Below are 26586 nucleotides of genomic sequence, written 5' to 3'. Positions count from 1 at the left end.
AAGTGCTGAGGGGGCACCAAAAATAATAGCCAAATGAAAAAAATTGTAATGCAGATATTATTTCATTAGCCTATAGAAATATTATTAGGCACTTTTAAGCCATGTATATGTAACAAAAGATTTTTTTCAATTGCTCTAGTCTTGAAAGCATGCCCCCTAGCCTTGGATGGTCTGCGCCGGTTGATCATGCGGGCCCCTGACGAAGTTTGACAGACAGTAGGCAACTTTTATGGAAATGGCCCCTAAAAGACATGGGTTTGGTAAAGGACCTCGAGCCGGGAATCGAACTTGGGTTGCCAAAAGTGTGCAGAGCACTCCCCACTACACCACCAGCTCCGACTTTATTTCTCATATTATAGGAATACCATCTGAGACACTGACTGAGATCTTTATTGTATCCTGAGCTATAAAAGAGCAAATGCAGATTCACTTCAATATGAGCAGTTTCACTCTTTGGGAAGTGTAAAACGTTGGACAACAGGAAAGAAAAGCGTAGATAAATGCTTGAGGAGTGCAGCACATGAAGCCTTCAGAAACTACTTCACAATGGCAGTGATCCATTGCAAATACAGTTTAATATAGAGAGAGCACATCCAACGGCCTGTGCGCCGCGTGGGTTGAAACCACATGGCCATTTCTCCATTAATTCCAGAGAGAGAGAGTGAGCGAGCGAGCGAGCGAGAGAGAGAGGGGGGAAAATTTAGACTGACTTGCATGTCACCAGCGAGCACTGGAAAAGCTCTACAAACAGTTCAATAGCCCTGCCACTGTCCAAACAGGCCGCCCCACTCATTAATTTTAAAAAGTTGTGCGAATCTGCCTTGAACGGTAAATATTTAACCAGCACTGCGCATCGGTCAGCCCTGGTAAGCTCGACTTTAAACACACACACACACACGGACACGCGTGCATCCAGAGCAGCTGAAAACTAATTACAGGAGGCAGAGCCACTTGTCGGCCGCCACGAGAAATAGAAGGTCAAAGGAGGAGGTTCGACTCTGACAAACAGTCACTCTACTGAATGATATAAATTAGCCATGGGGCAACACACTCTCGTTCTGCCATTAGACGCCAGGAGAGGAGAGGACGGGCGTGATCCATACATCAGCACATGTGGTACGGTTGTTAAGACCTTAGAAGAGGGAATGTTATGAATACATGAGTCGCTGGAATGAGACGGACTTTCTTTCAGGGGACTTAATGATGTGTTTCTCTAAGCCCTTTAACCATATACCGCGCGCTGTCGAGTTCTGAATATTCCAGCAGCTACTGCAAACTTTGTTTCATTATTGACTTTCGCCCTGAAGAGGGATTGGCGAAGCAGACGCGCAGTGAAATGTTGCATATAAGAGAAAGTCCTTTTTCAATTAATCGAGTCGTCCGCAAAAATTGGCCTACAAGTGCACTCTGAAAAATAAAGTTGTTGCACGATGCCACAGTGTTGCAACCAGTCTAAAATCCAGCTAAAGTCAATTTTAGTGATTTATGAAATCATCCTACATAATGTAAAGAACATTCAGTTACATATATCTTTACAGTTTTCGTGAGAATCACCCTAATATCTTTAGTTTTTCAGATCAGAAAATATTTTTTTAAACACTTTGTTCAACCTCCACTTCACCAGTCAGTTGTGCACAACATAAAAACATTCTCATTGTTTTGTACAAATTGCAAATGATTTGATACAATCATACAGTTCATTATGTACAATTGTCGGCTGTTTGCTACAGTTTTAATTGCATATGTAATTTTTTTTATAAAAAAAACATGATACTGGTTGTTGTTGAATAGTCTTACACCTCAAAACATTTAGGAATTAGTTAATCGTACAAGGCATGTCATGCAAAATTTGTTGATTTATGTGTTATAATCTGTTACTGTAAGGATATTTTCCATTTCTTTTTGTCATTTGTAAATGTGAACTGAATTGATAAATTGGTTTCATGTGAATCTTGAAATCTTTCTAATTTTGAAAATTGTTATTTGTAATGTAAAATTATATTTTTTTTTTTCAAAATCACAATGTGTGCAATTTGTACAGAAAAAAAGTCCACAGTTTACATCATAAAATGCTGACATATATAATTGTGTAAACTTATTGTCTTGATCATGAACAATGAAACACTGACTTGCCCTTGTGATGGGGCTGACATGTTCACTGACGTAAAACTTTACTTTTCAGATATGAACTAAGGATTTTGAACAAGTTACAGGTTTTTGCAGGCAACATGATCTCATGGAAAGTCGTGTTAGTCACGCAAAATTTGATTAATTTATTTGTGTCCATGGCATGAAATTCAGCTTTTTTGTGCCTTGAGCATGAATGTCTTTTTTGTGACACTCGAATTTCTATAAATAGTTTCTCGTGTCTGTGGCACGACTTTATTACTTATTGTTTTCACATTTTTTTAATCCTATTTTTAAATTATTGTCCCTTGGGGTTAGGTTTGGGGTTTGGGTTAGGATTAACTTTTTTGTATTGGTTTATACATGTTTTTCTTTCGCTTTTAAAACTATTCTCGCCTGAAGTTGGGGTTTCGGTTAGGGTGTCTAAAAATGTAACAGAAAGTGATTCTTACCCCAACCCCAAGTGACAATGGTAAAAAATAGGAAAAACGATGAGAAAACAATGCATAAAATGAAACGAAAAAGAAAGTCGTGCAACGAACATGAGAAACTATTTATAGAAATTTGTGCGTGTGTCACAAAAAAGAAATTCCAAGACATGGACACAAATAAATTAATTCAATTTTGCGTGACTATAACACAACTTTTCCATGAGATCAGTCTGTTTGCAAGACATGATGCTGTGCAGTTTGTACGAATAGTTCTGAAAAACGCACACGTTATATTGCACATTTTAAGAATGATTCGAGAAATGCTGCAAAGCATCTGAGAAAAACTGTAATACTGACTAAGATCATGTCAACGATTAAAATTAAAATAAAATCAATGAGTGAAATCAAACTTTGATGCTCCAAATCTCTTAGTTAGATTATGAGTCTTTGCTAGGCCTTTTACACAAAGTAAACTTTCATTTTATTCAGCTAGACAAAAAAGGACACACGAGTACAAAGTTGCATTTCAAAGATGGATTATTTTAATGCACATCTTCTTCTTTTATTAACTAATTCCCAGAAATTTTTTGAAAAGTTGCCCGCCAGCATTTTTTGTGATTTTTCAGAAAAGTTTTACAAAATGCCTTCTAATAAAATTTTCTCCTAAAAAAATATAAACATACAAATATATCAAATGAAAGAACAGACGTCTACTTTCAAACAAACAATAAACAAACACACAAAATGGGAAAAAAAGTTGCATCCTCTCTATTTTTTTTCTCTGCATATAACCTTTTAAATGTGGGTATTTTTTTTTTTAAATAAAATGTTTAAGCAAAAAGCTGAAATAATTGCATTTTTGTGAAGGAATTTTGTTAGAGATCAGTTTCAGAACGATTATCAAAACATACACAGAGTTTCAAATTTGTGAATATTTTTTTTGTTTTGATTACAGATTAACATTAAAATTCACCAGAAACACGTTTTTTATGCAAATGTTTTATCTTAATTGACGAGATAACTCAGAAAAAAAGTTAAATGTAGCCGACTGATGTCGTGGTACGGCTCTAAAAGGGGCCCAACTTTTCCTAAAGGGTTGTACCATCAAAATCTAGAAGCACGTATAAAATGCGACAGTTTGCCCAATGAAATGTTCTGTTTGTCAGTTGGGTGTCACGTACCGGTTGAAGGATTTCTGGGTTCGGCTGGACGATTTAGCAGCCGTGCCTTCTGGACTTCAAGTGACAGGAAATATTTCACCTCCTCTCGTGGCAGCGTCGTGAAACGTATCAATTTGACTGGACGCAAGGAGAAGGAAGGGTGATTTGGGGCAAATGAGAGGGATTGATAGTTCAGAGAAAGAAAAATGCTACTGGGAGGGAGAGAGTCTCTGATGATCGGCACAGACTGATGGATGACCAATGGGCTGTGATTTGCGGGAATGACTTCATAAAGGAGATGAGCGAACATCAGTGAGAGTTTAAAAATGACTAGTCTAAAAAATATGGAAAAATTCAACTCTGTGGAAAAGTCACATTGTAGACTTCACTTTTTCAAGTAACGCCAGAAGTGTTATTAAAACATGAAAAGCTCGGCCCTGCGGCTTGGTAGTTATCGCACATGTTTTGCCATCAGGCTTAAACGGACAAGATGAGTTCGAATCTGGTTCATTTCCCAATATAGCTAACATTTCCCAACTTGGTTTCCTTTCTTATACACACATTTTGTATATACATAATGCACACACACACACACAAATCCATGCTAAAGTCTCATCATCTAACTATGAGATTTGGAGCATCAGAGTTTGATTTCACATTAATTTCATGAACTTCAATATTAATATTAACAATATCACGGTTATATTTTCACAGTATGTTGTGTACATTATGATTTTATATTGGAATCAAAATAACTTTAGCTAGGTTTTCACATGCTGTATCACATATAGTCTTATAATATATTGACTATACCCGCATACAAACTGAGAAGAACTCAGCCATGGTTTCCACCAAGAAATCACAATCACTACACTTCAAACATATCCTATATGTAGCATAACTTGGAATTATCACCACATTGGGGATTTTTGTAAGGGACCATAGATAACAAATCTTAAATATTGCTGTAACTAAATGTACACAGTCTCAACATGTGATTTTGAGCTGTTTCTAATGTCAGCACGTCTTCACAGTTTGGGTAATGTCTGACCTGGTGCTCACAGTCGTGAAGTAATGGCCTGATCATAGAGGCCACCTGGAGTTCATTTTCAACCGTAGGAAATATCCCACACGCATGAATACCAGCGCTGAGAAATCCCTCAGCCAGCTGCAGACCGCTATTTGATGGAGAAAGCATGTTTCTGGTTAGCCCGGCCTCTGCGGTCGCGCGCAGGAGTGAAATTCTCGAGAAAATCACAAACTCACATCCTCACCATTAGCTAAATTCAATTTGTCATTTGAATAATTATCCACGTGGTTAAGTGGCCTGTGATCATTTTTGACAAGAGAGAAAAAAAGACAGGTATTTTTTGGAAAAGGATTAATGCTTAATGCTTGCTAAATGTTGTGCAATGCATACTGTAAGTTGTGTATTGCTTGCTATTTTTTTAATTAAAGTGTACTTGTACTTTTAAGTTTCCACTGTAAGTTGCTTTGGATAGAAGCGTCTGCTTGGTCAAGGCAGTGAATAAGTTATTTTACACTTTGATACAATTTTGTGTCTTTTTGGTAGATACTTAAAATTATGAGTCTAGAAAGAGATATGAAAAAACAACATAAAATGCAAAAAAAGTACAGTTCATTTGCAACAGTAGCTACGTTTTCATTACACTTCAAATTGCGCAAATTGAAATAGCGTCATGAAAATGCGCTCAATGGAAACACAACAATTTTGCATAAACGTTTTTACGCTTGGGTGAGGTGGTTTTTCAGGCAATACAAAAAATGTATGTATTGCAAAACCTTTTTTTGCACTTACAGGTCACCTGACGTGCGTAAAACTCACATCATTCTTTAAATATGCCGTGGTATGTTTGGTTGGAGTACAAGATTGAAGAGGTGTGTTCAACTTCAAGAACCGTCAAGCGCGTGACATCAAAATACGGCGAGAGCAATACGGAAGACGACCGCACTTGCGGTATTTTGATGTCATTCGCATGCCGTTCTGCGCGGAGACGTATGTAGTCGAACACACCCGTCGCCATGGTTTTTGGAATGCCTTAGCGCGAGACAACAAAATTATGCTTTAGTCGCATTTCATAGGTTAATGGAAACGACGTATTTTCGACTTTTTTTGTAGAGATTTAGAAAATAACACTAGAGGTTTGCACAAAACTTTAATGTAAATGCAGCTATTGACCGTTAAAGGTTAAGTTGAACGCATTGCATTGTGGGATGCAATATTTAACGCATTAAAATTAATAAAAAAAAAATCTTCATTGTAAAAAAAATGCAGCATAAAGTTAAAACAACTTGTTTTTTGCAGTTTTGGCTTGTAAAAATTGACATTACTTATAAAATTGAGTTGAAATTGTTTAACTAAATTTCTTAAGTTAAAGTAACATTCAAATATATGTTGATTTGTCAAAAAATGCATATCTTTACAGTATTCGCTTGAACCGGGTTGGTCAAACACAGCCATGTGTTTTCTAAATTTGGAAACGCAGCTATTGACAGTTAAAGGTAAGGTTGAACGCATTGCATTGTGGGATGCAATATTTACGCATTTAAATTGTAAAACAGTGTGTTTCTCTTCACAGTAAAAAAATGCAGCAAACAGTTAAAACAACTTGGCTCTGGCTTGTAAAAGTTGACATAACTTATAAATTCAAGTTGAAATTGTTAAACTTAATTTCTTAAGTTAAAGTAACATAAAAATATGTGTTGATTTGACAAAAAATCTTATCTTTACAGTATTCGCTTGAACCGGATAGGTCAAACACAGCCATGTGTTTTCTAAATTCGGAAGCACAGCTATTGACAGTTAAAGGTAAAGTTGAACGCATTGCATTGTGGGATGCAATATTTAATGCATTAAAATTGTTAAAAAAGTTATTCACTGTAAAAAAATGCAGCATAAAGTTAAAACAACTTGTCTTTGCAGTTTTGGCTTGTAAAAGTTGAAATAACTTATAAAATCAAGTTAAAATTGTATATTTTTTTAAGTTAAAGTAACATAAAAATATAAGTTAATTTGACAAAAAAATCATATTTTTACAGTATTTGCTTAAACCAGGTAGGTCAAACACAGCCATGTATTTTCTACATTTGGAAATGCAGCTATTGACAGTTAAAGGTAAAATTGAACGCATTGCATTGTGGGATGAAATATTTAACGCATTAAAATTGTAAAATTGTTTTTTTTCTTCACGGTAAAAAAAAATCTGCATAAAGTTTAAACAACTTGTTTTTGCAGTTTTGGCTTGTAAAAGTTGACATAACTTATAAAATCAAGTTAAATTTTTTAACATATTTTTTTTTAGTTAAAGTATGATAAAAATATAAGTTGATTTGACAAAAAAATCTTATCTTTACAGTATTCGCTTGAACCGGATAGGTCAAACACAGCCATGTGTTTTCTAAATTTGGAAGCGCAGCTATTCACAGTTAAAAGTAAAGTTGAATGCATTGCATTGTGGGATGCAATATTTAACGCGTTAAAATTGTAAAAGAGTATGTTTCTCTTCACTGTAAAAAATGCAGCATACAGTTAAAACAACTTGGCTTTGGCTTGTAAAAGTTGACATAACTTATAAAATCAAGTTAAAATTGTTTAACTTATATTTTTTAAGTTAAAGTAATATAAAAATATAAGTTAATTTGACAAAAAAATCATATTTTTACAGTATTTGCTTAAACCAGGTAGGTCAAACACAGCCATGTATTTTCTACATTTGGAAATGCAGCTATTGACAGTTAAAGGTAAAATTGAACGCATTGCATTGTGGGATGAAATATTTAACGCATTAAAATTGTAAAATTGTTTTTTTTCTTCACGGTAAAAAAAATCTGCATAAAGTTTAAACAACTTGTTTTTGCAGTTTTGGCTTGTAAAAGTTGACATAACTTATAAAATCAAGTTAAATTTTTTAACATATTTTTTTTTAGTTAAAGTATGATAAAAATATAAGTTGATTTGACAAAAAAATCTTATCTTTACAGTATTCGCTTGAACCGGATAGGTCAAACACAGCCATGTGTTTTCTAAATTTGGAAGCGCAGCTATTCACAGTTAAAAGTAAAGTTGAATGCATTGCATTGTGGGATGCAATATTTAACGCGTTAAAATTGTAAAAGAGTATGTTTCTCTTCACTGTAAAAAATGCAGCATACAGTTAAAACAACTTGGCTTTGGCTTGTAAAAGTTGACATAACTTATAAAATCAAGTTAAAATTGTTTAACTTATATTTTTTAAGTTAAAGTAATATAAAAATATAAGTTAATTTGACAAAAAATGCATATTTGTACAGTATTTGCTTGAACTGGATAGATCAAACACAGCTGTGTGTTTTCTACATTTGGAAGAGCAGCTATTGACAGTTAAAAGTTGAACGCATTGCATTGTGGGATGCAATATATAACGTATTAAAATTATACTGGACATTTTTGGAAAATGTAGTATGTTCAGAAAATCATTCATACTGCTGAATATACTGCAGCAATAATATAGGTAGTATGTTAGTACCTGTTATGTTATTGAGAACACAGCCATTAAGACAATTCAAGAAAACAAATGTGCAGAAAAGGTAGAACACATCTGAAATCGTTCATCAGTGAGTTGCTGTAATATGTTAAGTGGGGAGGATGCACACACACAAAGCGAGAGAGACACACATAAAGTGTTTGTGCCAGTACGGCCGGCTGTGTGAAGCTGTCCTGGGACTGGTGAGAGAGAAAAAGGCTCGCTAGTTCTTGGCAGAGCGGCTGAACATCTGCATTTGGGCGTCGCAGGGGGAAAACCACGTTCTTCAGAGAACCGGCCTCGCGAGCTCGGATAGAATACATTTGGAGGTCAGCGTGTGTGGAACAGGAATTATCAAAGAGAAAAAAAGTCAAATGAAAGGAAAGAAAGTGTCCAAACATGCAGAACAGACCACAGAGTCGTGACCCGTGCACTTGTACATCACAAAACAAGAGTCACACATTACAAAACGGCTAGAAATGTCACGGCACCAATTCAGATATACGGCACAAACATGCCGTATTTGCACACTTGTAAATCTAACCAGCTCAGAGAATATTTACATACATTATCAGCTCAATGTCAACATTTCGAAATGTTTAGGCACACGTGCATGAGGTGTCAAAATCCATGCGGTTACTCTTCGCTTGAACCGGATGGGTCAGATAGTTTGCTAAATTAGCACTAACATTTTTCATGATCACCTTTGTTTCGTACACATGCCTGCCGTCTTTCATCTCGCGAATGGAGAAATATATGTGGCTCGATGTCAATCAAACATCAGTATGCGCTGTATCACAGAGAGGAGAACCTTCGCTAAACTTTACGTGTTTGGAAAGTATGAAACTATGTCTGTCTCAAACAGAGCAGAACAGAAGAGTTATCTGAATGCATAAACTTCAGGTGTCAACAGCCCTGGGATGAGAATAAAGCAGAAATCAATCAATAAATCAATAAAAATAACTTGTCTTTCTAGGGCACATCATTTCATGGGTCTGGAGAACGAGATTATGCCCATGCCTGGTTTTGCTAATTATGTAAGGGAATACCGGGATCCTTGAGCTGTCTATCAGAGCTCTACCCCAGGTGATGCAGAAATGAATGTTTATCTTGGACCTTCAAAAGGAAATGACATCATGCATCGCGTCCAGAAACAGGAAGGAAAGATGATGTTGGCATTGGAGTGTGGGGAGATAAGCTAAAAAGAAAGAAAACATTGAGTTTGTTTGTAATATCATTTGAAATCACTTTTACTTGAATACATTTTTATACAATAAAGATTACAGACATTACAGATTGCTATAATGGGTAAATTTGCATGGACAAAAGCACCGTATGTGGTATACTTTAGTAGATGAAGATGAATTTATAACCTGAGGTAAAGAGATTATTGTTTTATGTCAATTTGATTGTTTATGTGACCTCTGAAAATAAACCCAAAGGAAGAAAGAAATCCCTCGGAGGAGTTACTGTATATACAGTATGGATAATGTTTTAGGATAACATGCGGTCAGAGCTTCTTAACATACTACAGCATTGAAGTTTAAATCAGATGAGCAGGATATCCTGTCAGGTTTAGCTAAAGTTTAATCCTGCTGTGTAATAACTTTAACTCTGCAACACATCCATATGAACACTGAACTAAAATAAAAGACATTTAGCCTATAAAAAACTTTATTTTTTAAGTTTAAGTTTAAAAATACTTCAGTATATTTTAAAATAATAAAGTATAAAAATAAAGGTCTGGGGCTTCAATTATAAAGCTTGCGTATACACAGATTTGATTGTATAGTTTGTGTACGAAAAAATCCACGGCAAAGTCCATATTAATAAAAAACGGTCTTTGACGTGGAAAAGTGCTTAGCGCCACGTCTGACCAGACGTAGGCACTTTTGCTTGTCCGATAGCTGCAGGTTTTTGAAAATATAAGACATTCTTGCTGCTCGAAAAGGATTTAAACATTGACAGGTGCTTTTTATATGTCAACGACATTAATTAGGCATTGTTGAAAAGCAGAAATTTGAAACTATTTAGCTGCACAAAATTTTAAGATAATTGCAATTTATAGATTTCACATATATTCCAACGTTTTCTGTGCAAACGTTCGTTTTAAGAATCACACGTACACAATTTGAGAAATGATCGTAAGATCAAATTTAGGATGTTTTCTACGCAGCATTTTATAAATAGGCCCCTGGTTTCACAGACAAGGCTTAGGTAAAGCCAAGACTAGGCCTTAGTTAAATTAAGTCTTTAATAAAAATGCCTTAGAAAAGGACATTACTGGTATGCATCAATAGCACAGGCTTATTTTAATATCATAGTTGAGACAGCTCAAACATGTCTCTTAGTCTAGGGCTAGCCTTAAGCCTTTGTGAAACCAGGGGTGCATTTCCCAAAAGCATTGTTAGCCAACGAACAACGTAAGTTCCATCGTTACTAACATTGTTCAACGATTTGGTGTTTCCCGAAACCATCGTTCAAACGAACATTCGCAAACTACATTGCTAACTTGTGTAGTTGGAACGACAGCTCTCCACCTGTCGTTAGAAGCACACTGTAAAAAATTTGCTGTAATTTTGCAGCTGGTTGCCAGTAACTTACTGTAGAAGATAAAGTCTAAAAATGTTCATGTTAACTTTCATATAACTTTGAACAAAATGTTGCCAGTAAATAACATAAATGTAAAATCTACAGTAAGTTACTGGCAGCTAGTTGCCAGTAATACCCATTAATACTGTAATTTCTACAGAAAATTTTTACAGTGCATCGTTTCTTGTTATTATCATATGTAGACTTACGTTGATCATGCTTTTGAACAAAATAAGCAAAAAACATGTAGTACAGTCTATATCCATCATTCTAAATATATTACAATTTTATTTAACATCTTTAAATTTGTAAACAGAATGAAAGCGCTGCATTTGAAAACTGCGCATGTGCGCAGTTACGAGCTTTAAGACCCTGGAGAAACCCTGGGAGGAGTGACGAAAGAGGGAACTTGCACGTGAATTAAATATCTTGAAAATAAACAACAGATAATTAAATCACGATAACAAAATTAGTCTTCCTATGCAATATATTTTATTTACAGCAATAATCTGACATTAAATCGATTTGCATAGATTAATTAGTACTTCACTTCCCACGTGACATCATCAGCTATGTTGTTAAACCATCATGGTTCAAACGACGAATGTGCGACAAAGTTACTATGCTTTCAGGAAACAGTCGTGACCATGGGCGTAGATTTAGGGTGGGACGCTAGGGACATGTCCTTACCAATATTCAGGGAAGACTGAATTGTCCCTAGCAATAATTTCGACCAAAATTAATCTGTATTTATATATAACCACTGATGTCCGTCTTATTCTTGTGTTTTCTATTTTTTACTTATTATATTATTTTCAGGAATCATTTAAATGAGATTAGAAATCTTTTGCAATCCCGTTCTGTAAAAATAACGCTCTATGTGGTACACAAACGGTTAACAGCTTTCGTTCTCTGCAATGCCCGCCTCCGTAACTCACATCGCTAATATGATTGGATTAGCATTTCTTTAGTCCCGCCTCTCTAACTCACATTGCTAATATGATTGGATTAGCATTTCTTGAGTCCCGCCTCTCTGACACATAATTTTATGATGGGCTTTTCTTTACTCGCTACGTGTGATAGGATGGTTTCACTTTGTACAACGCGCCAAAGTTCACTCAACAAGACGCGCGTGATTATTCGGGCTACAGGTAAGTGAGGAAGAAAGTATTATTATACCCACTGTAACTGTTTCATACACAAAATACGGAACAAGTTGTGTCACATAATGATTCAAGGACAGTGTTTTCACCAAATACACGACAATCCCATGTTAACCTGAGGCGTTGCAAACTTGTGTCAACCTTGTGGCAAGGTTATTTAGGGGGTCCCTAATCCATGAAAGACAATAACCCCAACATGGTAAAAACATGAATTCATGTCATAATTGCTGAATACTTTACATTACTGCACTGTGGTCATTACTTGCACAGATGTAGACATAGTTTTAAGTTTAAAATGCAACCTTACATTATTTTTTTTCACACTGATTAACTCTGTTAATGAAAAGAAGATTTAATGTGAACTACAGAAACGTTAAAAAACGTTGTTCAGGAAACGTCTCGGTTACGGATGTAACCCTCGTTCCCTGAAGGAGGGAACGGAGACGTCACGTCGTGACCGACGAATTGGGAACTCGCTTAGAGAGACCAATCTGCTTCGAATACTACAAAAAACGCCAATGAACTTGGCATTGAGATATTTGCATAATGCTGGCGCCGCCCCGCCAGGTGCGTATATAAGGCGCACGTGCAAATGAGGAAATCAGCTTCTGTTCGCTGAGAAAGCCGGAAGGTGACCGGCCTAAACAGCAGGTGGCAGCACCTGTGGCGACGGGACGTGACGTCTCCGTTCCCTCCTTCAGGGAACGAGGGTTACATCCGTAACCGAGACGTTCCCTTTCAGTCGGTCACTACGACGTCACGTCGTGACCGACGAATTGGGAATCCCTACCAAAACGCCACTAGGGGCTGACCTCTTCCAGTGTCTGCATAAAGCCCTCCGGTTTCCACTTAAGGATAAGGAGAATTAGGTTTTAAGGCAGAAGGCCGGGCACTAGATGTTCCTTTAACCCCACAGTAGTGCCAGCGACTGGGAAGCGCCCTACCAGAGCGGAATAGGAACGCTGCGGAAGCCACCGCCCCGTTAAGGGCTATTGGTGGGCGAAAGTCAACCGTAGTTGAGGTAAAATGACAGCCGTGGCTGTGTAAGCAAAGCAGTGCTCTGCTAAGGGAAACGTGGGCTAGTAGGATTAACCCCACGGAATAATACTCACAAAGGAACCCGTTGGGACGCAATGTGGAGCCCTGGCCAAACACGTAGGTTCGTGAGAATACAACTAGTGAAAGGCTGACAGCCAATGCTCCGCAACAAAGGCTGTCAAGGCAGTGGAGGGAGCAAATCAAACCATTACGCATCTTTGCTCTGTTAGCCTTCCATACTGAAACTCAATTTGGAGCCTCAGTCGGAGGCTGCAAGCCGACTTGCGAGTCTGCTCTCCGTGTCCTCCCTGGTGAGGACAGAACACGAGAGGATACAGGCTCGATACGAACATTGTAAAATCTAATGAACGTATTAGGTGTCGCCCAACCCGCAGCTCTACAGATGTCTGTCAGCGAGGAACCACGAGCTAATGCCCAAGAAGAGGCAACACTCCGAGTGGAGTGCGCTCTCAAATTAAAGGGGCAAGGAATGCCCTGCAAGTTGTAAGCTAGGGCGATAGTATCAACTATCCAATGAGACATCCTCTGCTTAGTGACAGCTTTCCCTTTCTGCTGGCCACCATAACAAACAAAGAGCTGGTCTGAGGTCCTGAAGCTTTGCGTGCGGTCCACGTAGAATCGCAGTGCGCGTACGGGGCACAACAAAGCCTCGGTTGGGTTTGCCTGCTCCAAAGGCAATGCTTGCAAGCTCACCACTTGATCTCTGAAGGGAGTAGTGGGAACTTTGGGCACGTAGCCTGGTCTGGGTCTCAAGGTCACGCTCGAGACAGAAGGACCAAACTGAAGGCACGAATCGTCAACAGAGAATGCATGTAAATCCCCTATTCTCTTCACCGAAGCCAATGCTAGTAGGGTCAAAGCCTTCATGGATAGAAGCTTCAGACTCGCAGACTGCAAAGGCTCGAACGGAGGACTCTGTAGCGCTTTCAGCACCATGGACAGGTCCCAGGGAGGAATAGAAGGAGGGCGCGAGGGGTTTAGCCTGCGAGCGCCTCTCAGGAATCTAACAACCAAATCATGCTGGCCCACTGATCTGCCGTTAATAAGTGAGTGATGCGCAGATATAGCGGCGATATCAACTTTAATAGTGGATGGTGACAGCCTACCATCTAACCTATGTTGAAGATATAAAAGCACAATGTTAATAGGGCATTCTCTGGGGTCCTCGCGTTGCGAAGAGCACCAGGTGACGAAAAGGTTCCATTTTAACGCGTAAGCCCGTCTCGTAGACGGAGCTCGTGCCGCGTCAATAGTGTTAGATACCGCTTGGGGTAAATCACTTAAACCTTGTGCGCGCTCAACGACCAAACGTGGAGATTCCACAGGTCGGGGCGCGGGTGCCATAATGTGCCCCCTCCCTGAGAAAGAAGGTCCTTCCTCAGGGGAATCCGCCAGGGAGGGGCTGTCGCGAGGAGCATTAATTCCGGAAACCAATTTCTGGTCGTCCAATATGGGGCGATCATTAAAAGGCTCTCCTCGTCCTGCCTGACTTTGCACAGAATCTGTGCTATTAAACTCACTGGGGGGAACGCATATTTGCGCAGGCCCCGCGGCCAGCTGTGTGCCAACGCATCCACTCCGAGGCTGCCCTCGGTTAGTGAATAAAACAGGCGACAATGGGTATTGTTCGGTGACGCAAATAGGTCTATCTGCGCTCGACCGAATTTCCTCCAAATCAGCTGGACCGTCTGGGGGTGGAGTCGCCATTCGCCGGGGCGCGCTGCTCGGGAAAGCGCGTCTGCCGCTGTATTGAGCGAGCCCGGTATGTAAATGGCACGAAGGGACCTCAGATGCTTCTGACTCCAAAGGAGGAGATGACGAGCGAGATGCGACAGGTGACGAGAGCGCAAACCGCCTTGACGGTTGATATACGCTACAGTCGCAGTGTTGTCTGAGCGTACTAGTACATCCTTCCCTCGCAGCTCCATCGCGAAGCGTACGAGTCCCAGATATACTGCCCACAACTCGCGGCAATTGATATGCCAATGCAACTGGGGTGCTGTCCACACCCCCGAAGCCGTGAGCTCGCCGTACGTGGCTCCCCAGCCCGTGTCGGAGGCATCTGTGTGTACAACAGCATGCCGGGAGATCTGTCTCATGGAGACCCCTGCTCTGAGAAACGCAGGATCTGACCACGGGGGGAATGTTAGGCGGCACGCAGGTGTAATGGTTACACGGTGAATGCCGGCGCGCCACGCTCTCCTCGGGACTCGATCGTGAAGCCAACGCTGAAGCGGTCTCATATGGAGCAGTCCGAGCGGTGTCACGGCCACTGCTGCTGCCATACGCCCCAGGAGTCTCTGAAACTGTTTCAGAGGGACCGCATTCTTCCCTCGGAATGACCCGAGGCAAGTCAGAATTGATTGAACACGTTCTTCTGTCAAACGCGCCGATAAATCGATCGAGTCCAGTTCCATACCGAGAAAAGAGATCCTCTGCGTGGGGCAGAGTTTGCTCTTTTCCCAGTTGACCCGAAGACCCAAACGGGCGAGATGTTGAAGTGTTAGATCTCTGTGTTCGCACAGCGTCCGCCGAGAATGCGCTATTATAAGCCAATCGTCGAGGTAAGCCAATATGCGAACACCGCTCTCTCTGAGGGGCTGTAACGCCGCCTCTATCACTTTCGTGAACACACGGGGAGAGAGAGACAGCCCGAACGGTAAAACTTTGTATTGATATGCCCGACCCTCGAACGCAAACCGGAGAAACGGTCTGTGACGGGGAAGAATGGACACATGAAAATACGCGTCTTTCAGGTCTATCGCTGCAAACCAATCGTGGGGGCGTATTGCACTGAAAATCTGTTTCGGTGTAATCATCCTGAAAGACCTCTTCTGAAGAGATTTGTTCAGGACACGCAAATCCAAAATCGGTCGTAACCCGCCGCCTTTCTTGGGAACTATGAAATACGGGCTGTAAAAACCCGATCTCATCTCGGTAAGAGGGATCGGCTCGATCGCGTCCTTCGCCAGCAGGACTTCGACCTCTGCACGCAGTACATGTGCATCGGACGCTTTCACCGTGGTGAAACGTACGCCCGCAAATTTGGGAGTGTGCCGATTGAACTGAATTTCGTAACCGAGGCGGATCGTGCGTAAAACCCAACGAGACGGGTTGGGAAGCTGAAGCCAAGCTCCCAAGTACCGTACGAGAGGAATTAGCGGCACAACCGGTGAACCCGCGGCGGGGCAGCGAGGCGGGACAGGCGGGACTGCCGGTGCGTCTGCCGTGACAGCATAAGCATCTACAGTGTGTGTGTGTGTGACACTGACCTGAGCCCGCTGAGAGAGACGGTCGTCCGGTCTCCTCAGCGGAGGACGCAGACTCCGAAGGGTATGCTGGTGGTCCGGTCTCCGTAGTGGAGAACTCGAACTCGCCAGAACACCCGCTGGCGATAGAGGAGAGGGAGGAAGAGCATCTGACTGCCCGCTCACATCTCTCTCGATCCTCTGGAGACCTGGAGAAGGAATAGGAATGCACTCTTTTTGTGGTTTTGTGGGTGCCGGCTGAGAAGCCGGCGGAACAGAAACAAAACGAAACCAAAGATTCTCCACCCGGCCCTCTACCGGTGGAAGGAGTGGTGCCATCACCGTCTCCCGTAGAGTGATCCCATCCAAATCCAGGTCGCCCGTCTCAGGGCCGCTTCGACCTCCGTTTACCACGGGAAGCGGGTGGAGCGGGCGGGGCGGGCTGCCGACGGCTGGTCCCCCTCCGTGGCCTGGAAGATGTTCTAGCGGGGGGGGCGGAGGCAGCCGCCGGAGGGCGCCCTCGGCGAGGAGCAGACGGGGCCGCCGGCGCTGGAGGGCGAGATGCAGGTCGCTTGCGCCGGGGCATGATCTGAGCGATCGCCTCCGTCTGCTTCTGGGCGGCGGAGAACTGCTGGGCGAAAGACTCCACCGACTCGCCGAAAAGACCCGCCTGGGACACGGGGGCATCCAAGAACTTGTTCTTCTCCGCCTCAGACATGTCCGCCAGACAGAGCCATAGATGGCGTTCTTGGACCACCATCGTGGACATCGCACGACCAATCGCCTGCGCTGTGACCTTCGTAGCACGAAGGGCCAGATCCGTCGCGGCCCGGAGCTCCGAAAGCACAGGCGAGTCGTGTCCTCCCTCATGCAGATCTCTCAAAGCTTTCGCCTGATGTACCTGCAGCAACGCCATAGCGTGCAGGGCTGAAGCCGCCTCTCCGCATGCCTGGTGGGCAGCCCCCGTTAAACCGGAAGACGGTCGGCAAGCACGGGAGGGTAGGGTTGGGCGGTCCTTCCCGGAGGGAGCGGTGGCCGGACACAGTTGCATCGCGACCGCACGCTCTACGGGGGGGATCCCCGTATAACCCTTAGCAGCTCCATCGGTGAGGGAGGTGAGGGGGGAGGGCTGAAAAGACCGTAATCTGGTAAAAAACGGTGACTTCCAGGTCCTAGTCAGCTCCTCGTGCACCTCGGGGAAGAATGGTACCGGCGGAGAGGGTTGTGAAACCCGGGCAGCTCCAAAGAACCAATCATCCAGGCGGGACGGTTCGGGCTGTGGGGGGTGAACCCACTCCAACCCTACGGTCTCCGCCGCTCGAGAGAGCACGGCCACCATCTCTGGATCGAAATCCGGCGTCACGACCCGTCCGTAAGGGGGGAGGACATCCGGATCCTAAGAGGGAGAGGGCCCACCCTCGGATGCTGCGGTATCCGTGGACCCGGAGGGAGGCACGACAGATCCTGCTGACATCGAAGAACACGACTCTACAGTCTCCATCGGCACATCAACCGGCTGTGGATGAGGAGGCTGAGAGCCGGAGGACGAATCCCCCGACCGGCTCAGCACAGTGATGCGGAGATCGTCCTTTGAGAGCCTCACGGCCGCTCCGTGGCGGCGTTCGGAACTCGCTGGACGTGGGTTGCGTTTTTCCCGGAGGAAAGACAACCGTCTCCGCAAATCCACAAGGGACATGTTCTCGCAGTGAGAACACTTACCCCCAGCGAACGCTGCCTCTGCGTGCTCGATGCCCAAACACGAAAGACAACGCTCGTGACCGTCCTTCGGACCCATATACTTCCCGCATCTAAGATCACACGGACGAAAAGCCATCCTGAAAAGGACGCTAATCGCCGGATATACGAGAGAGTGGCTGCCTTTAACAAGGCACAAAGCTCTCTCGTATCACTCTTTTAGGGAAATTCACTCAGATGCTCAGTTGATGATGCGCACAGGGAAAGGCAACGCACACACTAAACTCAAAACAAAAAGATGCAGAGCCTGTGGAATGCTGCGAAGCGTCCGCTGTGGTACTGCCAGTCCAACCAACTTCCGCAATCGATCCCAACAGAGTAAAGTAGCTTCTCAGTAGCAGATACTGCCGGCTTTCGAAGCGATAAAAAGCTGATTTCCTCATTTGCACGTGCGCCTTATATACGCACCTGGCGGGGCGGCGCCAGCATTATGCAAATATCTCAATGCCAAGTTCATTGGCGTTTTTTGTAGTATTCGAAGCAGATTGGTCTCTCTAAGCGAGTTCCCAATTCGTCGGTCACGACGTGACGTCGTAGTGACCGACTGAAAGGGAACAGCATGATAAACATACCTACTTCAACACTGGGATTTTTTTTGGCAAAATTAAATTAAGAATTAAATATTAATTGCATATTCTTCAATGTTATAAAGTAAATATGGATTCATATATGTTACAAAGTGATTTTCTTTTTTTGACAAAGACTTTAAAAGTTACTGTTTATTAGGCTCTAGGACATAACGAATTGTTTATTATAGTACATTAAATTTGGGATGACACCGGGGGTGGCGAGTCAGATGTCACTGAGTAACGTGCATACTGAGTTGTCTGTTGTTTATGTCAAGTAAACGGTGATAAACAGTTTTTGCAATGCGACCATTTTATTTATGTCCCCACCAATGCCAGGAGCAAACCTACGTCCTTGGTCGTGACAAGGTAGTTCGTTTCTCCAAAGATGCATCGTACTATGGTCGTTCAGCAACGAGTTACGCCGTTGTTTGAAAAACGCACCCCAGGAGAAAGTGTATTAAAAATGCGAAAAACACTGCTTTTAAATGTATTTTACTATGTATCTAAACAACAACAGGCAACTAAAACATCTTCCATCTGTAAATTCAACAAGTGTGTGCATTTTTGAGGAAGAAACAACGCTATGGATGTGACATTTCTTTGTTATGGATGCAGGGACGTACTGGGACTGAAATTCAGCCCGGGACTTTAAGATGGAGAGGCCTTTCACGCGAGTGCCCTTGGTGCACGAGCAGGCTTTTTTGCAGTTATTTTAATTCTAGTAGTGTTTTTATGGTATGAACTTGAAGAGAATCAGATTATGCTGAAGACCTAAAAGAAACTTTAGGATAACACCTGCCTCCTCAGGTTGTATAAGCAAGTCACCACTGCACTAAACACAACCAGGTCCGCAAAACCTAATCTCGAACACATAAGTTACAGTATACTGCTAACTACCAGCATGTCATGTGTACAGTCAGTTGGAGTGATAAAATTGTTACAATTACTCACACATACCCACTCAGATAATCAAAAACTACAATACAGTCCCATAAAATAGAGATTGTGTGTGTGCGTACTCACTTTCAACTCTCCCTGGCTCCACTTCCCCTGTGCTGGACCCTGCCTCTGCTTACTGACTGTACAGCTACATATGCATGAGAAGAACATCAGTAATAAATATGACTAAGAATAATTCCTTTTTTTAATTCAATCTGTGCTTTAGTAAGGTTATAATCTAGTAAGTGGACTATTGCATTTTATCCTATATGTAAATATGTAATATTGTGCTGTATTTTTCTATTTGTGTGTCCTTAATAAAGCTTTGATTGATTGATATGCCTACCCTGCTGAAAAAAAACAGCATCAAACCAGCATGGGAATTATGCTGGTCTATACTGGTTTGATGCTGGATTAGCTGGTGGTCACCAGCATACCAGCACCAAAACACAACATATGCTGGTTTTTCCAGCAGGGTAATATGATTGCCTACCCTGCCCTGCACACTGACCCATCACTGTTTTTGTACTGGTTCCATTCTCCTCCTCCTCTTGTTCTGCTTTCCTTCCTCCTCCTCATCAATATGACTGCAAGAGTCATCATCAACCTGTCTCTCTCCATCACTGACCTTAACAGCTAATATACAGACATACAGGGATTCCTTAGACCATTTTACTGTTTGAACACAATGATGATGTGGAAACGTATGCACGCGCATGTTGGCAATGGAAGTATGGCAAGAATCAGTAGTGAAGCAACACAGACAGAGAAAAATATATTTAAAAGTTGACTTTATCAAGTTTTTCAACACAGCTACCAGATCCGTGTACTATAGTGGAGTGAATAGAAGACGTTAGCAGATGGCCAAATATAAAGTGACCATATATACGTATTAGTATATTATTAGTGCAACCAAACGCAATTACCAGACATTTTGATGCTGGGAAACTGTTTTGATAAACTTACTGAGTTGCTAACACGTTAAAACCACTGGGGAACAACACCACTTCTGTTGCCAAAATGCGCACGCAGGCTATTTCATCAATTTCATAAGCGGGATAATGTAGAGCGAGGCGGTTCTTATAGCGAATACAACCCCGTAAGGCTGATTCAAGCTCCGCTTTGCGTGGGGTCCTGATAAGCCTGTCGGGGTTGAATTCGCTATAACAACCGCCTCGCTCTACATTATCCCTTATATATGCCTATATTTAAATGCAAATATAAATGATTTCAGTGTATAATAGATGCATCACTAATTGTGCACCTGTCCTCTCCATGTTGCTGGTCCTTCCTCATCTGCACCTCCTGCCACAGCGTCCTTTTGACTGCGAAAAAGGTCTGTTAATTTGGCGCATTTAGCTGCCTCTTGTGCCAACATTTTTATGTTTTAGGCCCCACCCATTTCTTTCTCTTCTTTTCGCAATTTTTACCGTCTTGTCTATGTTGCATTCACACGAATCCAAACCTGACCAAAAGTAAACTCTTCTGATCGGCGCCTTTGAGCCAATCGGATGTGAGGAAAACCGAGGATCAGTCCAAGTTGGGAGGGGCCGCTCTTATCTCCCCTCAAGATTTGAAGAATTGGTTTGGCCCGGTCTGAAACAGACACAGCGTTCCGCTGCAGCTGAGCGCCTGGTCAGGCATTAAAAAAAAAACTTTTTGACCTCCGGCCGGTTCAGCCTAAAATGGACCGGCCGTTCGGGATTGCTCCCGGAACTCCCGATGGCCAGTCCGCCCCTGTATGGATGTGACAATTCGAAAATTTGCACTATATGGAAAATAATAAAAAATAAAATGCTTTAAAACTTTAACAGAGACTTTGCATGGATATTTAAACAACCAAAATTGACATCTGATATATCAGTATGGCTTAAAACTTTAGGTAAAAACCTCACTTTTCATGCTAAGGTTGACATTTGCATGGAATTGCCCATTTGTAGTTATTTGAATTTAGCATACAGTTGTAGCTTATTTTTAATGTTTGGAGACCAATCTGAGACTAACAATAACATATTGACAGGATCTAAAATGTAATTTCTTTATACGATATATGTACTTACATAAATGTTTCACACAACTACCTTAATTCGTAACATAACAACATATGTTATAACATTAAAACATTTTTACAGTGATACCATTTAGCTGTACATGAGCACTATACAATGCATACATACATACACTCACATAAAGGATTATTAGGAACACCATACTAATACTGTGTTTGACTCCCTTTCGCCTTCGGAACTGCCTTAATTCTACGTGGCATTGATTCAACAAGGTGCTGAAAGCATTCTTTAAAAATGTTGGCAAATATTGATATGATAGCATCTTGCAGTTGATGGAGATTTGTGGGATGCACATCCAGAGCACGAAGCTCCCGTTCCACCACATCCCAAAGATGCTCTATTGGGTTGAGATCTGGTGACTGTGGGGGTCATTTTAGTACAGTGAACTCACTGTCATGTTCAAGAAACCAATTTTAAATGATTCAAGCTTTGTGACATGGTGCATTATCCTGCTGGAAGTAGCCATCAGAGGATGAGTACATGGTGGTCATAAAGGGATGGACATGGTCAGAAACAATGCTCAGGTAGGCTGTGGCATTTAAACGTTTCCAAATTGGCACTAAGGGGCCTAAAATGTGCCAAGAAAACATCCCCCACACCATTACACCATTGCATTAATGAGAAATTGAACAGGTGTTCCTAATAATCCCCCAAAACTCCAACTATGCATATAATAAAAAAAGATAATCAATTTAGATAATTCAATAATATAACAGTTGACATTATAGTTTAGTATAATTTAATAGGTTATTTCCTAGATAAACTTTCTTTAATATTTACTGATACTGATACCGTACAAATACAACAGAAGTATCAGTGCATACTAGAGTATCACATATCAACAGATTAAATAGGAAAGAAAGAGAGAGAGATAAAAAGAAAATGGAAGTGTAAGAGAGCGAGAGAGATGTAAGTAAAGAGAGAGAGAAATAATGTAAAGACACAAACACAAGCGGGTGTATTGTCAGGGCCAGCTGATGATTTGTGCTGTTATAAGCAGTAAGAGCCGCAGGACTGTATTTTCACTCACTGGACTGTGGTTTTACTCTGCTGTGAGATAATACAGACCTATTTCACTCCACACAATCACATGTCTGTCACTCAAAGCATTTTAAGAGTTTTATTAGCCTTTCTTATGTGCCTAATTTACGATCCACTAGCCAAGACCGACTTGAACTTAAAAATGAAACAATGTTTTATTACTCCCAGTCAAAATTCACCTTGTCTTATTTTCAAAGCATCGAGGGAGGAAATATGTCTGTTTACAACGAGCCAGCGGCCATCATTTACACGCAAGACAAAGCAGATATGTGTTTGTACAAGTACGTACATGAAAAATGGCTTAAGGGCTGCATTATTCAAAAGAAAATTATCTTTGTCAAAAATGAAAACAAATACTAATAATACCAACAAGTGAAGTAGCACTGTACAGTAAGGGTTACAAGAAATTTGCGTATTATATTCATTATATTCACTTTATGTGATAACTAAACAAATTGTAGTATTCAAGACAAATTTGATAATGTTATATTGATGAATTATGTAAAAACGACGGGAATCCGTAGCTAAAATATTTTTATATAATGGGAACGAAATTGTCCTGTCTTTAGCAACCAACATAGCCGTGCTACAGAAGTTTCATGTTGCTTATAGCATCCTGCTGTCTCTTCTCACATATTTAAAATAATCATTTCAACTTAAATATCATATCTCATATTACTTTAATTCATTTGAAGAATTTATTTTGATTGTAACTCTAACGTACAAAGCACAAAAATGACATCCAAAGAACGTGGTATTATTAAGGTCTTTCATGGTATACTTTTTATGGTAATACCATGGTACCATTTTGGTAAGGTTTATTATAAGTTTCTCCTCACCCACTCTCTCTCTCTCTCTCTCTCTTCATATTTAATGCATCCCCCGATTCTCTCTCGCCATCTGCCCTCCCCCCTCAACCATTCTGGAATTTTTATGAGACAGGACAAAAATGGGCATTTCCCTTATTACCATCTCACAGTGGAAATCAAATATGCAAGGGAAGTAGTGTATACACTAATTAGTGCGGAATTCATAATTACTGTGCTCATTGATGGAGATACATTTGAATACGTTCAGGCCCTTGGGGACCCGCGCAGGCTGTCCAGAATAGGCAGAGAGAGAAGGGAAAAACTGCCCTCAGACCCTTTTTCTTCTTGAAATTAGGGATCTATGGCACGCCGTAGAGCGACGCGACGAAAGATCCAAAGTGCCCGCAATTTCTTTAAATATAATTAATCAAGTGGAGCGTGTAACCTAATGAATGTATTTGATAACAGGGCCTATTCAAATATGAGCTTTATCTGGCTGCTGTTGCGTTTGCTAACTGCGATGTGGAGCGCAGGAAACGCGATGGAGAGATGCTTCCTGCTCGCGTCTCCCGTGCACGTCAGCCGTGTGTACATGCCCGTCAATGAAAGGAGGGAAGATGTGTGTGACAGCCAAGACACTCACTTTAATTGTTGTAGATTAATAACAATTAGAGATGTTGGGCAGAGGAGAGAGAGAGAGAGAGAGAGGGAGAGAGGAAAGGAAAGGAGAGGAAACATTAACACACACACACAAACACATCAACACTAACACAAGAACACACATGCACTTGTGCATGCACACAAACGCACACACTAATACAAAAACACACAAATACTAACAAAAGAAAATGCACACATTAACACTAGAACACATACACGTATGCATGCATCCACGCACATATGCATGCACGTATGCATGCATGCACATATGCATGCACACACATACACCCACAAACAAATACTAATACAAGAACACACTAACACAAGAATACACGCATGTATGCATTTACGCATGCATGCACGTGCACACACTCTAATACAAGAACATGCAAACACTAACACGCAAACACACACGGACATATGCACGCACACACACACACACACACACACAAACACACATACACACAGACACACACACACACACACACACACACACACACACACACACACACACACGCACACGCACACACTAATACAAAAACACACGAATACTAAAACAGGGACATGCACACACTAACACTAGAACACACACATGTATGCTTTAACGCATGTATGCATTTACGCATGTATGCATTTACGCATGCACGCACGCACGCGCACACACACACACACACACACACACACACACACACACACACACACACTAACACAAGAATACACGCATGTATGCATTTACGCACACACACGCACGACTGCATGCACAAACACACACACACTAATACAAAAACACACAAATACTTACACAAGGACATGCACACATTAACACACGCACGTATGCATTCATCCACGCACATATGCATGCATGTATGAACATATGCATGCATGCATGCAAATGCGTGCACACACATACACCCACAAACAAATACTAATACAAAAACACACAAACACTAACACAAGAATACACGCATGTATGCATTTACGCATGTATGCATTTACGCATGCATGCACATGCACACACACACACACACACACACACACACACACACCACACACCACACACACACACACACACACACACACACACAAACACACACACACACAAATACAAGAACGCAAGAACATACCCGTACTTATGCATGCTCACACACACACACACACACACACACACACGCACACACACACACACACACACACACACACACACACACACACATGCACACACTAATACAAAAACATACACACACTAACAGTAGAACACACGCACGTATGCATTTATCCATGCACATATGCATGCACGTATGCATGCATGCATGCATCCATGTACATGTGCACACACATACACCCACAAACAAATACTAATAGAAGAACACACAAACACTAACACAAGAATGCATGCACATACGCATTTATGATTGCATGCACGTGCACACACACAGGCACAAACACACACACACACTAATACAAGAACAAAGACACAAAACATAAACACTAACACATGAACACATAAACACACACACAAACACACTAAAACACTAACACACAAACACAAGAACACACAAAAACTAACAAAAGCAAACATAAACAGAAACACTAATGCAGAAACTAACACGCACACAAACATTAACACAGAAACACCAACACACACACAAAATACAGATACACACGCACAACCCAACTCATCCAAAAACAGAAAAGCAATGCAGCTTTACAACTGTACAGTGATGGTATTGTGCTATACACAACAGAATTGAATGATACTGTTGTATATTAATTTTGTTAGTGTTCATTAATAATTTCTTAGAGTTAAATAATAAATCTACTAGTAGAGATTTACATCACAAGCATGATTTTTTAAAATCATAAATTAAATAATATTTATTATAAAGTATAACTTTTCATAAATACACAGTTTAAAGCAAAGTGATGTCAGGAATAAATGCTGGTATATAGAGATTTATTTGCCCCCAGTATGAAGCACGGTACTGTGTTAAAGTCCAGTTGGGGGTAAACTGCCCTGGCATCCACTGCTGGTCCACAGCCCAGAATCTGAAACCATGATGCCCATCACCAAACACTGCCCAGCGGGTAACTGGAGCCTAGATCTCTGGACAGACTGACTGCTGCTATCACAACTATTCACTTATCAAACATACACTACATTTGAGCAATTTCATCAAAATGTTTTCTGTCGACATCAATATATTTATTTTAGCCATGGCTCACAGGTTACATCTGTGCACTTTTATAACTCCGGTATAGCTCAGTGGTAGAGCATTGCATTTACAAAAGGTCATGGGTTCGAACCCAGGAAACACACATACTGATAAGAAATGTGTAGCTTGTAAAAAAGTCCAACTTTCAAAGAAATAGGTGACATAATTTCAATGCACATGATGCTTTGCTTTACCAGCACATGTAATGTTTGATTGGATTAGATTGTA

Source organism: Misgurnus anguillicaudatus, chromosome 4, assembly GCF_027580225.2.
Source record: "Misgurnus anguillicaudatus chromosome 4, ASM2758022v2, whole genome shotgun sequence".
Taxonomy (NCBI): domain Eukaryota; kingdom Metazoa; phylum Chordata; class Actinopteri; order Cypriniformes; family Cobitidae; genus Misgurnus; species Misgurnus anguillicaudatus.
This window is presented reverse-complemented; position numbering follows the sequence as displayed.